The sequence below is a fragment of the Neovison vison genome, chromosome 2 (genome assembly GCF_020171115.1).
Source record: "Neovison vison isolate M4711 chromosome 2, ASM_NN_V1, whole genome shotgun sequence".
Taxonomy (NCBI): Eukaryota; Metazoa; Chordata; class Mammalia; order Carnivora; family Mustelidae; genus Neogale; species Neogale vison.
Window position 1 is genome coordinate 88391899 of NC_058092.1, and position 12069 is coordinate 88403967.

The window sequence follows — 12069 nt, forward strand, 5'->3', positions numbered from 1 at the left end:
GTAATGGGAATATCCGGAGGAAGAGAGTGAGTAACAAAGAAATAATAGAACCAATAATGATTGAGAATTTGTACATATTAATGTCATACACCAAGCCAAATATCCAGGAAGCCCAGAGAACCTCAAGCAGCATAAATACCAAAGAAAAACTACTTCAACTTCAGAAAATCAATAATAAAGAAAAATCTTGAAAGAACCCAGAGTAAGACACCTAAACTATAGAGGAACAAAGATCACAATTACATTTAACTTCTCTTCAGAAGCTGCATAGCAAGAGAATGGAATAAAATATTTCAAGTGTTGAGGAAAAAAACCCACCAATCTAGAAATGTGTATCCTGCAAAATAACCCTTCAAAGTGAAAGAGAAATAAATATTTTCTAAGAAAAACAAATACTGAGAGAATTTGTTGGTGACAGGTCTATCTTTTAAGCAATTTAATAAAAAAGTTCTTTCAAGAGAAGAAAAATTATAGAGATCAGAGTTTCAAATATAGATAATGAAAGGAAGAGTACTTGAAAATAAATAAGTAAAAGTAAAATAAGAAATTGTATTTTTCGTACTCTTAATTGATCTAACAGATCACAGTTTGTTTAAAATAATAATAAAATGTATTCAAACACATATGCATAAATATATATATACTTATAAAAAATGAAATGAATGAAAATAATGATACAAGGTGCAGGAGGGAGGAATTAGAAATATTCTGTTATTAAAAGGTAATTGCCCTACCTATGAAATAGTATTGTGTTATTTAAAGGGGGACTTGGATTAATCAAAAATTACTGCTGGGATGCCTGGCTTGCTCAGTCAGAAGAGTGTATGACTCTTGATCTTGGGGTTGTAAGTTCAAGGCCCACGTTGGGTGTAGAGATTACTAAAATAAATAAATAAACTTTTTAAAAAATGTATATTGCCAACACCAAGGCATCAACTAAAATAAGTTTAAAAAGAAGTAGAATTAATACGCAAAGAGTGAAATGTAATCATATAAAATGCCCAATTTAAACAAAAAAATGCAGAATTGTAGAAGACAAAAGATGAGCAAAACATAAAGTCAACAAACAGAAAACAGTGCCAAATATGGTGCATATAAATTCAATTATACCTATAATCATTTTAAATATCAGTCCAAATATACCTATTAAAAGACAGATTGTCAGAGTGGATCAAAACACAATGCCCAACCATATGTTCTCTAAGAGAAACCTACTTTAAGTATAAAGACAAATATCGATTAAAAGTAAAGCGCAGACAAAGATATACCATGCCATCACTAGTCGAAAGAAAACAAGAATATCTCTATTAATTTCAGACAAAGTAGACTTCAGATCAAGGAAAGAAATATATAGAGAGATAAAAAGAGTGATAAAAAAGAGATATATAACGAGAGAGAGATATATACCAGAATCAATTGTCAAAAAGAGGTGACAGTCCTTAATGTGTATGTGCCTAATAACAGAGCATCAAAATACGTGAGGCAAAACCTGACACAACTGTAAGAAGACATAGATTAATCCAATATTATAGTTGGAAATTTTAACACCCTTCACCAGAAATGGAAAGATCCAGCTGCCAAATATTAATAAATACATAGTTGAACTGAACAGACTATCAATCAACTGGATATAGAGTTGGCCCTTGAAAAACATGGGAGTGAGGAGTGCTGACTTTCCACACAGTTGAAAATCCATGTATAATTTTGACTCCTTCAAAACAGCTATTAATAGCTTACTGTTGACCAAAATTCTGAATAACATAAAAAGTTCATTAACACATATTTTGTAAGCTATATTATATACTGTATTCCTAAGAATAAAGTAAGGTAAAAAAAATGTTATTAAGAAATTCATAAGGAAGAGAAAATACATTTAAAGTACTGTATATATGAAAAAAAATTGCATATAACTGGACCCATGTAGTTCAAATATGTGTTGTTCAAGGATCAACTGTAATTGAAATCTATGCACTACTTCATCCAAAAACAACAGACTACACATTCTTCACAAGCTCACCCTGGAACATTCATCAAGATAGACCACATTCTGGGCCATAAAACATTAGCAATTTTTAAACGATAGAATCATAAAGCATAGTATCTGCTCTTAGAACACAGTGGAATTAAACGAAGAATCAGTAACATAAATGTACCTGGAAGTTTCAAAATTCCTGAAGAATAAGCAACACAATTCTACATAACACATGAGTCAAAGCTGATATCTCAAAGGAAATGTAAAAGTATCTTTGAACTAAATGAAAACAAAAACACAATTTGCAAAATGTGTGGAATACAGCAAAACTATTTCTCAGAGAAATTTATAACATTGAATACATATATTAGAATAAGAGAAAAATCTAAAATCAATCACCTAAGCTTCCAAAGAAGAACAAATAAATCCAAAATAAGCAGAAGAAAAGAAATAAAAATTAGAGCAGATAGCAGTAAAATGACAGCAGTGTATGTTTATGTGTGTGTGTGTGTGTGTGTGTGTGTGTGTGTATTTCAAATAAAATCACTGCATCTCTAGCTAGGCTAAGAAAATAAGAGAGAAAATGTAACTGATTTTAAAAATGAAAGAGGGACATCACTGTGTATCCCATGGATATAAAAGGATAATACAGGAAAACTATGAAAAACTCTATGATCACAAATGTGATGAACTAGAAGAAATAAACAAATTTCCTGAAAGACACAATCTGCAAAAATTCATATAACAAGAACTAGATCATTTGAATAGGCTTATATCTATTCAATAAATCAAGTCAATAATTAATAGCTTTCCAAAACAGAAAGCCTTGGGCCCTGAATAGTTCACTGGTGAGTTCTACAAAACATTTATGCAAGCAATTATACCAACCTTCAACATTCTCTTTCAGAGAACAGAAGCAAAGGGAATACTTCCTACCTCATTATATAAAGACACTATTTCCTAAACCAAAGCCAGACAGAGACTTTACATGAAAACTACAGACCAATGTATCTCATGAACACAGATGCAAAAATTCTCAGCAAAATATTAGCAAAGTGAAAATGTATAAACCAACAATATATAAAAAGATCTATCACCAAGTGAAATATATCCCCAGTATATAAGCCTGAGCCAACATCTGAAAATCAGTTAATGTAATCTATCACATCAATAGGCTGAAAGAGAAAAACAATATGATCATAGAGATAGATGCAGAAAAAAGCATTTGCCAAAATTAAACATCTATTTATGATTTAAAAAAAACTCTCAGCAAACTGGAAATAGAGGGAAACTTACTTAATTTGATAAATTTTTAAAAATCTATGTAAAACCTAAAACTAACATCATACTTACTGGTGAGACTTGAAGCTTTCCCACTAAAATCAGGAAGAAGGCAAGGCTGTCCCCTCTCACCACTGCTTTTCAATATTGTACTGGAAGTCCTAGCTAATGCAATAAGACAAGAAAAGGAAATAAAAGATACAGATATGGAAGGAAGAAATAAAACTATCTTTGTTCATAGATGACATGACTGTCTATATAGAAAATCCAAAAGAATAAACAAACAAACAAAAACTCCTGGAACTAATTATGAATTAGAGCAAGGTTGCAGGATATAAGGTTAATATACACAAGCCAGTTGCTTTCCGATATACAACCAATGAACAAGTGAATTTGAGATTAAAAACACAAAACTATTCGCATTACCCTTAAAAAATGAAATAAGTTAACCTAAGAATATATTTATAACATCCATATGAGGAAAATGGCAAAAATTTGATGAAAGATATCAAAGAAAAACTAAATAATTGAGAGATATTCCATATTCATGGATAAGAAAATCAATATTGTCAAGATGTCAGTTTTCCCAACTTATCTAGAGATTCAACATTCTCGGTCAAAATCCCAGGAAACTACTTTTGTATATGGTAAAATTGATTCTAAAGTTTCTAACAAAAGCAAAAAGACCCAGAATAGCCAACTCAATATTGAATGAGTAGAACAAAGTTGGGTGGACTAACATTACTTCACTTCCAGATTAAAGTGACAGTAATCAAGACAGTGTGGTATTGTTGGAAAAAATCAAATAGTCAATGGAACAAAAACAGACCCATGTAAGTATAGTTAACTGATCTTTAACAAAGAAGCAAGGCAATACAATGGAGCAAAGTTAGTCTAGTCAACAAATGGTGCTGGAAAGACTGGACACCCCACATGTAAAAAAGTGAATCTAAACACAAACCCTTCACAAAAATTAACTCAAAATGGATCACTGATCTAAATGTAAAATGCGAAACCTAAAACCCCTAGAAGATAACATACAAGAAAAACCTACATGACCTTGGGGATAGTGATGGTTTTTTAGATGCACCATCGAAAATATAATTCATGAAAGAAATAATTGATAAGCTGGATCTCATTAAAATTAAAAACTTCATCTCTGTGAAAGACAATACTAAGCAAATGAGAAAACAATTCAGACTGTCAGAAAGTACTTGCAAAAGACATATCTGATGAAGCACAGTTATCTAAATATATAAAAAACAGTTATAACAATAAGAAAATTAACAACCTGATTAAAAATTGGACAGAAGACCTTAACAGATAGCTTACCAAAGACACAAAGATGGCAAGTAAGCATATGAAAAAATGTTCAACATGTAGTCAGGGAAATGCAGACTAAAAAAATGAGATGCTACTACATGCCTATTAGAATGGTCAATATCTAAAATGGCCGAAGTGCCAAAATGTTGAACAGGAACTTTCATTCATTGCTGGTGGGAATGCAAAATTGTTAGCTCTTTTGGAAGACAGTGACAGTTTCTCAAAAAACTAAGCATATTCTTACCATATCAGCAATCATACATTTTGGTATTTACCCAAAGGAGTTGAAAACTGTCCACACAAACACCTGCACACAGATGTTTATGGAAGCTTTATTCAAAATTACTGAACACTTGAAAGCTACTTGAAAGATATCTTTCAGTAGGTGAATGGATAAATAAATTGTGTTACATTCAGATAATGGAATATTATTGAGCACCAAAAAGTAAAGAGCTATCAAGGACATGGAAGAAACATAAATGCATATTATTAAGTGAAAGAAGTCAACCTGAAAAGACTACACCTGTATGACTCCAACTATACGACATTTTGGAAAAGGCAAAACTTTGGAAACACTGAAAGGATTAGTGGTTGTCAGGATTTAGAAGAGAGGTAAGCATGAATAGGTGGAGCACAGAAGATTTTTAGGGCATGAAATTATTTCACAAGATACTACACCGGTGAATACGTGCTATGATACATTAGCCAAGATTCACAGAATGTACAACCCAAGAATGAACCCTAATGTGAACTCTGGACTTCAAATGACAATGATATGTTAATATAGGTTCACCCATTACAACAAATATACTGGGATGGTGAGGACTTTGATAGTCGAAGAGGCCGTGTGTGTGTGTGTGTGTTTATGTGTGCACATGTGTATACCCACAGGAGGACTTGGAAACTGTCTACTTTCCATTCAATTTTGCTCTGAACCTGTAACAGCTCTAAAAAAATAAAGTGTATTAATGAATAATTTTAAAAAGACAATAAACAGATAACCCAAATGTTAAAACTCTTAGAGATTTTAAAACATCTGTTGGAACTATGAAACACTCGATCCAACAATTTCGTGACACACTTTCTTTTTAAGACATATGTTACATTCACCAAGATAACTAAATGCTGGGCCATAAAATAACTGTCAATAAATATACATGCAGTGAGATGATATCAAGTTCATTTTCAGAGGAAAACAGACATCTACACTGGAAACTAGGAAATGTTGTGAGAAGAATCAAAGAAAAGCAAAATAAATGGAAAATTATACCATTCAGGAAATGGAAAACAATGTTTGTTAAAACATAGACTCTCTTCATTTTGATCTGGAGCTTAAATGAAATTCCAATTAAAACCAAATTCCCTTTAAATGAAAACTCAATTTTATTTTAAAAATTGACAAACTTATTCCAAAATTCATATAGAATGCCAATAACCTAAAGGAGCTAACACAATGTTTACAACGAATAAAAAGTAAGGGCATTTACCCCACCTAATATCAAAATTTTCTATTAAACTACAGTAATCAAGGTATTTTGGTATTAGTAAAAAAGATAGACAAATCAATAGAATAGGATAATAGTTGAGTAATAGATCTACTCGTATGTAGTCAACTGATTTTTGACACAGAAATCACAGCAATCCAATCCATGACTGGCAAGTCTTCTTTGTAAAGGATGAAGTGGATATCCTTGTCTAAAAACAATCAACATTGACTTTTACCTCATACCATACACAAATATTAACTCAAAATGTGGTATAACCTATGTGTAAAACCTAATACTACAATATATCTGGTAACAGGAGAACATTTTTGTAATTTTGGTGTAAGTAAATGTCTCTTAGAACACAAAAAGTATAAAACATAACAACAAAATTGACAAACTTTATCAAAATGAAAAGCATTCACTCTTTATAAGACACTATTAACAAAATTAAAAGGTAAGCCACATGCTGGAAAAGTATATACAAAACTCTACCAGACAGGGGCGCCTGGGTGGCTCAGTGGGTTAAAGCCTCTGCCTTCGGTCGGCCCGGGTCATGATTCCAGGGTCCTGGGTTCGAGCCCCATATCGGGCTCTCTGCTCAGCGGGGAGCCTGCTTCCTTCTCTCTCTCTCTCTGCCTGTCTCTCTGCCTACTTGTGATCTCTCTCAGTCAAATAAATAAGTAAATTTAAAAAAAAGACTCTATCAGACAAAGTATGAAGGATTTATTAAAAGAAAAACTCTTAAAACTCCATAATCAAAATATAGCAACCATTTTTTTTTTAAATGGGCTAAAGACACCTCAGAGAAGAAGATCCAGAAATGGCCAATGAGCACCTGAAAAAAATGCTTGTCTTCATCAGCTATGAGGGAAATGTAAACTAATACCACAGTGAAATACTATTATATAACCACTGAGAGTGGCTAAAATTTAGAAGACTAACCATATCAAGGGTTGGCAAGGACACAGAGCAACTGAAATTTTCATTCACTACTGGAAAGAGTGTAAAAATTACTTAATGCCACTTTGGATGTTCATTAATTAATGCCACAGTTAAATAGTTTCTTTGATTTTTAAAGTTAAATATGCACTACCAAATAACCAAAGCATTCCATTTCTCGGTATTCAGCTAAGACAAACAAAAATAAATGCCAACACAAAATGTATGCATGAATGTTCATAGCAGCTTTATATGCAGTAGCCAAAATCTAGAAATGACTCAAATGCCCACTAGTAGAATGAATGGATGAACAAACTGTGGGTTTACTCATACATTAGAATGCTGTTCAGCAATTTTTAAATAAGCAAAATAATGATATATATGAGACACGGATAAGAGTTAAAAACATTATGCTGAGTGATAAAAGCCGAGCTAAAAAGAGTATACTCACTATCATCCTGTTTATTAAATTTTTAGAAAAAATAAATTTGCTATAGTGATTAAAAAGTGAATTAGTGATTACTTGAGAGAAGAAGACAGGAATTACAAAATCCATAAGGAAATTTTGGGTGTGATGGCCATGTTTATTTTCTTGATGATGATGGTGGTTTCAGAGGTATAAACACATTTCACAATTGATCAGATGGTATACTTCTAATATTTGAAATTTATTGCACTTCAGTTATATCTCAATAAATAGATCTTTAAAAATCTCAAGTGTTATTATAGCTAAATGCATCTAGACTAGAAAAAGTGGGTAAATGGGAAAGCTACCTCCATCCTGTTTTGTTGTTCTATAGAAAAACCATGTCTACTAACATTGCTTTTTAAAAAGCATATGCTCAGGAAATATACAAAGTATAAAGATACACAAGCATCACAAAGTGATAATCAAATTCTTACTAGAATATTAGAGATAGTTATTGATATAGATATATAGATAAAGATAGATATAGATATACAGATAAATATAAAGATATAGATAATAGCTATTAAAACCTTAAGATAAGTTTTCTGGACTTGTAAAACTACTGAAATTGTGTAGCTTTTATAAATTATTATTCATTGATTTCTCCTAAGAAAAATGAATGCCAAAATCATTCTGAGAAGTTTGAAAAAAATGAAAAATTTCATCAACAAGCTTTTCCACTTGAATTGTCATTATATTCTTCTCATTGCTTCAAAAGAAATAATCTGCCCAAACATAGAAAATTGTTGGAAATATAATAGACTTGTAATAACCTGCTTTTATAATTAAAAAAGAAAAAAGATTGAAATAGCAATGTTTTGAAAACTTGAGTTATAATGTCTACAACTTGATATTTAGTAAAGAAATTTCCCTGTTTAATTTTATTGATAAAGAATACAGGCAATGTAGTTATTTTTTTAATTTAGCTTTTCCTCACATCTTTGAAGTGTATTATCAAGCTAGGAAAAAAAAAAACCAAGGTTATGGATTAGTGTTGGTTATATATTTTGTGCCTGCTTGAAAGTATTCACATGCCCAGACCATGTTTTCCCTGCTGGGTTCTGTACCCAGGTGCTACCTGCTTAGAGAGGGAAAATTTATCTAATCTTCACAAGATACCTAGTACACAAGCACTAGCCTAGGAACCAAGTACTCCATTTATAAGACAGAAAGATCACATAAAACCTTGGACTGCTACATGGATCATAGTTGCTCCCTCATATCAAAAATGTGTAAGAATATTTGACATGTCATAGTTGTAAGATGATAAAAAAGAACATATATATAATAAGAAGAAAATTATATAGTAATACATAATTAAACTGACATATAATATATAACTTTATATATATATAATTAATACTAGTATTATAAGCACTTTACATTCATGAGCTTTTTTTTTAATATAAATACTTACTAAGGAGATTACATTCCTATTCCCACTTGATGATTGAGAAATTAAAACTTACATAAAGTAAAAATATATAAATAAATAAATAATGAAACTTAAGAGTAATTACATAGAGAAATGTAGTTAAGCCATTCTGGAATTCAAAATCAGATTTTTCTGATTCTATAATCCATTTTTTTATTCATTCCACTATGCTGAAATTAAGTGATCTGAATTATGACTCTGTATATTGATTTTGGCATTTTCATATAAACTAACTTGTTAGTTAGTTAGTTTCATATAAACTAACTAACTTTCATATAAACTAACTTTAATTTTTTAAGTAAAAATTTTTCTTAGATTTTCTTTTATCCATTTGATGTTGAATTCTTAGAAGTCTTCAGACTGTAATTCAAATATGGCCACATTTAGCATTTTTTGCCACAACAGTACCATTCCATAGATGTAGGATAATACAGAGATTACAGAAATGAAACTTCATACTGAACAGATTTGCATCTAAATTGGAATGACACTATTTCCAAAGAAGGGATATTTTCAATTTTTGGAATAATGTATCACTGATCTTTTTATATCATTTTCATCATTACAACTGTTTATCAAGCACTAAAACAATGTATATATGGCACCATTCCTATCTCTTATCATTTTTAGTTTAATTTCTACACATTCACTTGCAGAGATTCAAAAGTCTAGATAAATGGAATACAAAATGATAATGGAAAACAAAATGAAAAGAAAATATATGAGTAAATTTTTAGAGAAAGATACATTAACATCATATTCAGATAAGATGAACTAATTTCACAAAAGGAGGCAGAAAGTTTTACTGTGATTTTAAAATCTGTTTGAGGGGCGCCTGGGTGGCTCAGTTGGTTAAAGCCTCTGCCTTCTGCTCAGGACATAATCTCAGGGTCCTGGGATTGAGTCCCCCATTGAGCTCTCTGCTCAGCAGCAAGCCTGCTTCCTCCTCTCTCTCTCTCTGCCTGCCTCGCCTACTTGTGATCTGCCTGTCAAATAAATAAATAAAATCTTTTAAAAATAATAAAATAAAATAAAATCTGTGTTTGAATTCCTTCTTTTCCTCATATTCTGTTTTCAAGTGGGAAAGACTGAATTGTTTTTGAAATTTATATACCCATGCAATAATATAATTTAGGAAGTAAGATGAGTTTTATATATGGCTATTATTTGGATAGACTGATAAAGATAAACCTTATAGTGAAATATCTGCATTTATTTACTTTTTCAAAACTAATTACATATCATATTGAAGAAATGTTCTTTTTAAAGCTCCATAGGGTTTCATGAAACTCCAAGATGTAAAACAGCATAATAAACTTATTTTTGCTACTCACTGTCACATTCACTAAAGAATTCATTAATGAGTCTTCTAAAATTATTTTTCTTAATAGTTTAGCAGTTTTTCCAAATAAACAGCTAGAGTTACTCCAGGATTTAGAATGTGGCTTATGGATTAGAAAATTAAGAATTAATCAAGGAATATATATGGTAATCTTTTCTCCTAGTACATCTGTCCTTGGTAATTTACTCGAAGCCCCTTGGCCAGAAAGTTTCTGGTTAGCAGTTGTGAAAACATATGGAAATATTTTAGGGAAATCATTTTTATATATTCTAGGGATTGATACTGTAATCAGCCTATGAAACACAGAGGCTATTATTACATACTTTAAAATATGTAACATTAGATTCGATGATTTGTTTTGAAAAAAGAACATATTGTGATAGTCTAAAACTGTAATTCAAAAACTCTAAACTGCACCCCAGTGAGCATGAGTGTAGTATATGGGAAAGAAAGTGGAGTAGAGTCTGTGCATGGGGATGGTATGGGGATGACAAAGGAAACCCTGTATGAAAAAGGCATTTAATCAACATGTACATGTAACAAATATCTCTCAGGGTGGTAAATTTTGTGAGTATTAATAATTAATAAGATATATTAATGAATGTTAATTTTTTCTCTTCTGTATTTTTTTTAAAGAATTATTTTATTTATTTATTTGAGAGAGAGTGTATATACAAACCTGAGGAGAGGGGCGGGGCAGAGGGAGATCTCAAGCAGACTCCATGCTGCACTGAGCCTGGAGCCAGACACGGGGGCTCGATCCCATGACCTCGAGATCATGACCTGAGCCAATATCAGGACTCAGATGTTCAACCAACGAGCCACCCAGGCACCCCTTCTGTATTTCCTCTTTATATATTCTTACCACTTATGATTAACAAATTTCCATTGCTTAAGTTCCAGAAGGCCTATAACTATGTATAGCAATAGACTAAATGAATATATGAAATGAAACCATCCACTGATATAGTTCATCCATATTACTCATTTATGTTGCCAGAAAATAAGGTTGTGTGTATTACAAAAACAAATTTAGTCTATGAAACTGATGTTTTGTAGTTTAATTTTAAAATAGAACTGGGTGGCTCAGTGGGTTAAGCCTCTGTCTTCGGTTCAAGTCATGATCTCAAGGTCCTGGGTTCGAGTCTTGCATCGGATCTCTGCTCAGCGGGGAGCCTGCTTCCCCCCACCTCCCCACCTGCCTCTCTGCCTACTGTGATCTCTCTCTGTGTGCCAAATAAATAAATAAAATCTTTCAAAAAATAAAAATAAAATAGAACTTTGCTAGACTCGAAATTAAGTTTTCTTTACAATATTCATAGAATAAATAAATATTTATCATTTGTGTGTAATCAATACATGATATTGGAAGATCTGAGAGTATATTATTATGTTTATTATTATTGCTGAATGAGTTTATCATTTAATTTAGTATAATATAATGTGTTAGAAACATTTTGTATTGAGTCAAAGGCTTAGGTATACACAGGTTGAAAACAGTCAGAAACAGAATCTCAACTGAAAGTGTGACAAATGTTAATTATATTTAAAATTGTGCCACAGTTTATGTATATAAGTACAGGAATGTAATATCTTTCTGCATCAAATGTACATTGTTCTTTCTATGAAAAATACTGTCTGTGTCTATGTGTTATATTCACTAACAACCAAATACAGAAAATTTTCCATGTTAATCTTGCCTATTAATTTGTAATATAATACAGAGCTTTATTATACTTTGAAAAATAAATTACACAGAAATTATATAAAAGCAGATCACAGTACAGAATATTATCTCAGGAGTGTATCCTTTTTTTTTTT

General features: G+C 31.4%; 1 protein-coding gene across 2 annotated transcripts in view; it reads right to left on the bottom strand.

Annotated features, from left to right (window-relative positions):
• COL11A1 (collagen type XI alpha 1 chain) overlaps positions 1-12069 on the bottom strand; it is a 201271-nt gene that overhangs the window by 154239 nt on the left and 34963 nt on the right. The gene's annotated exons all lie outside the window — the stretch shown is intronic.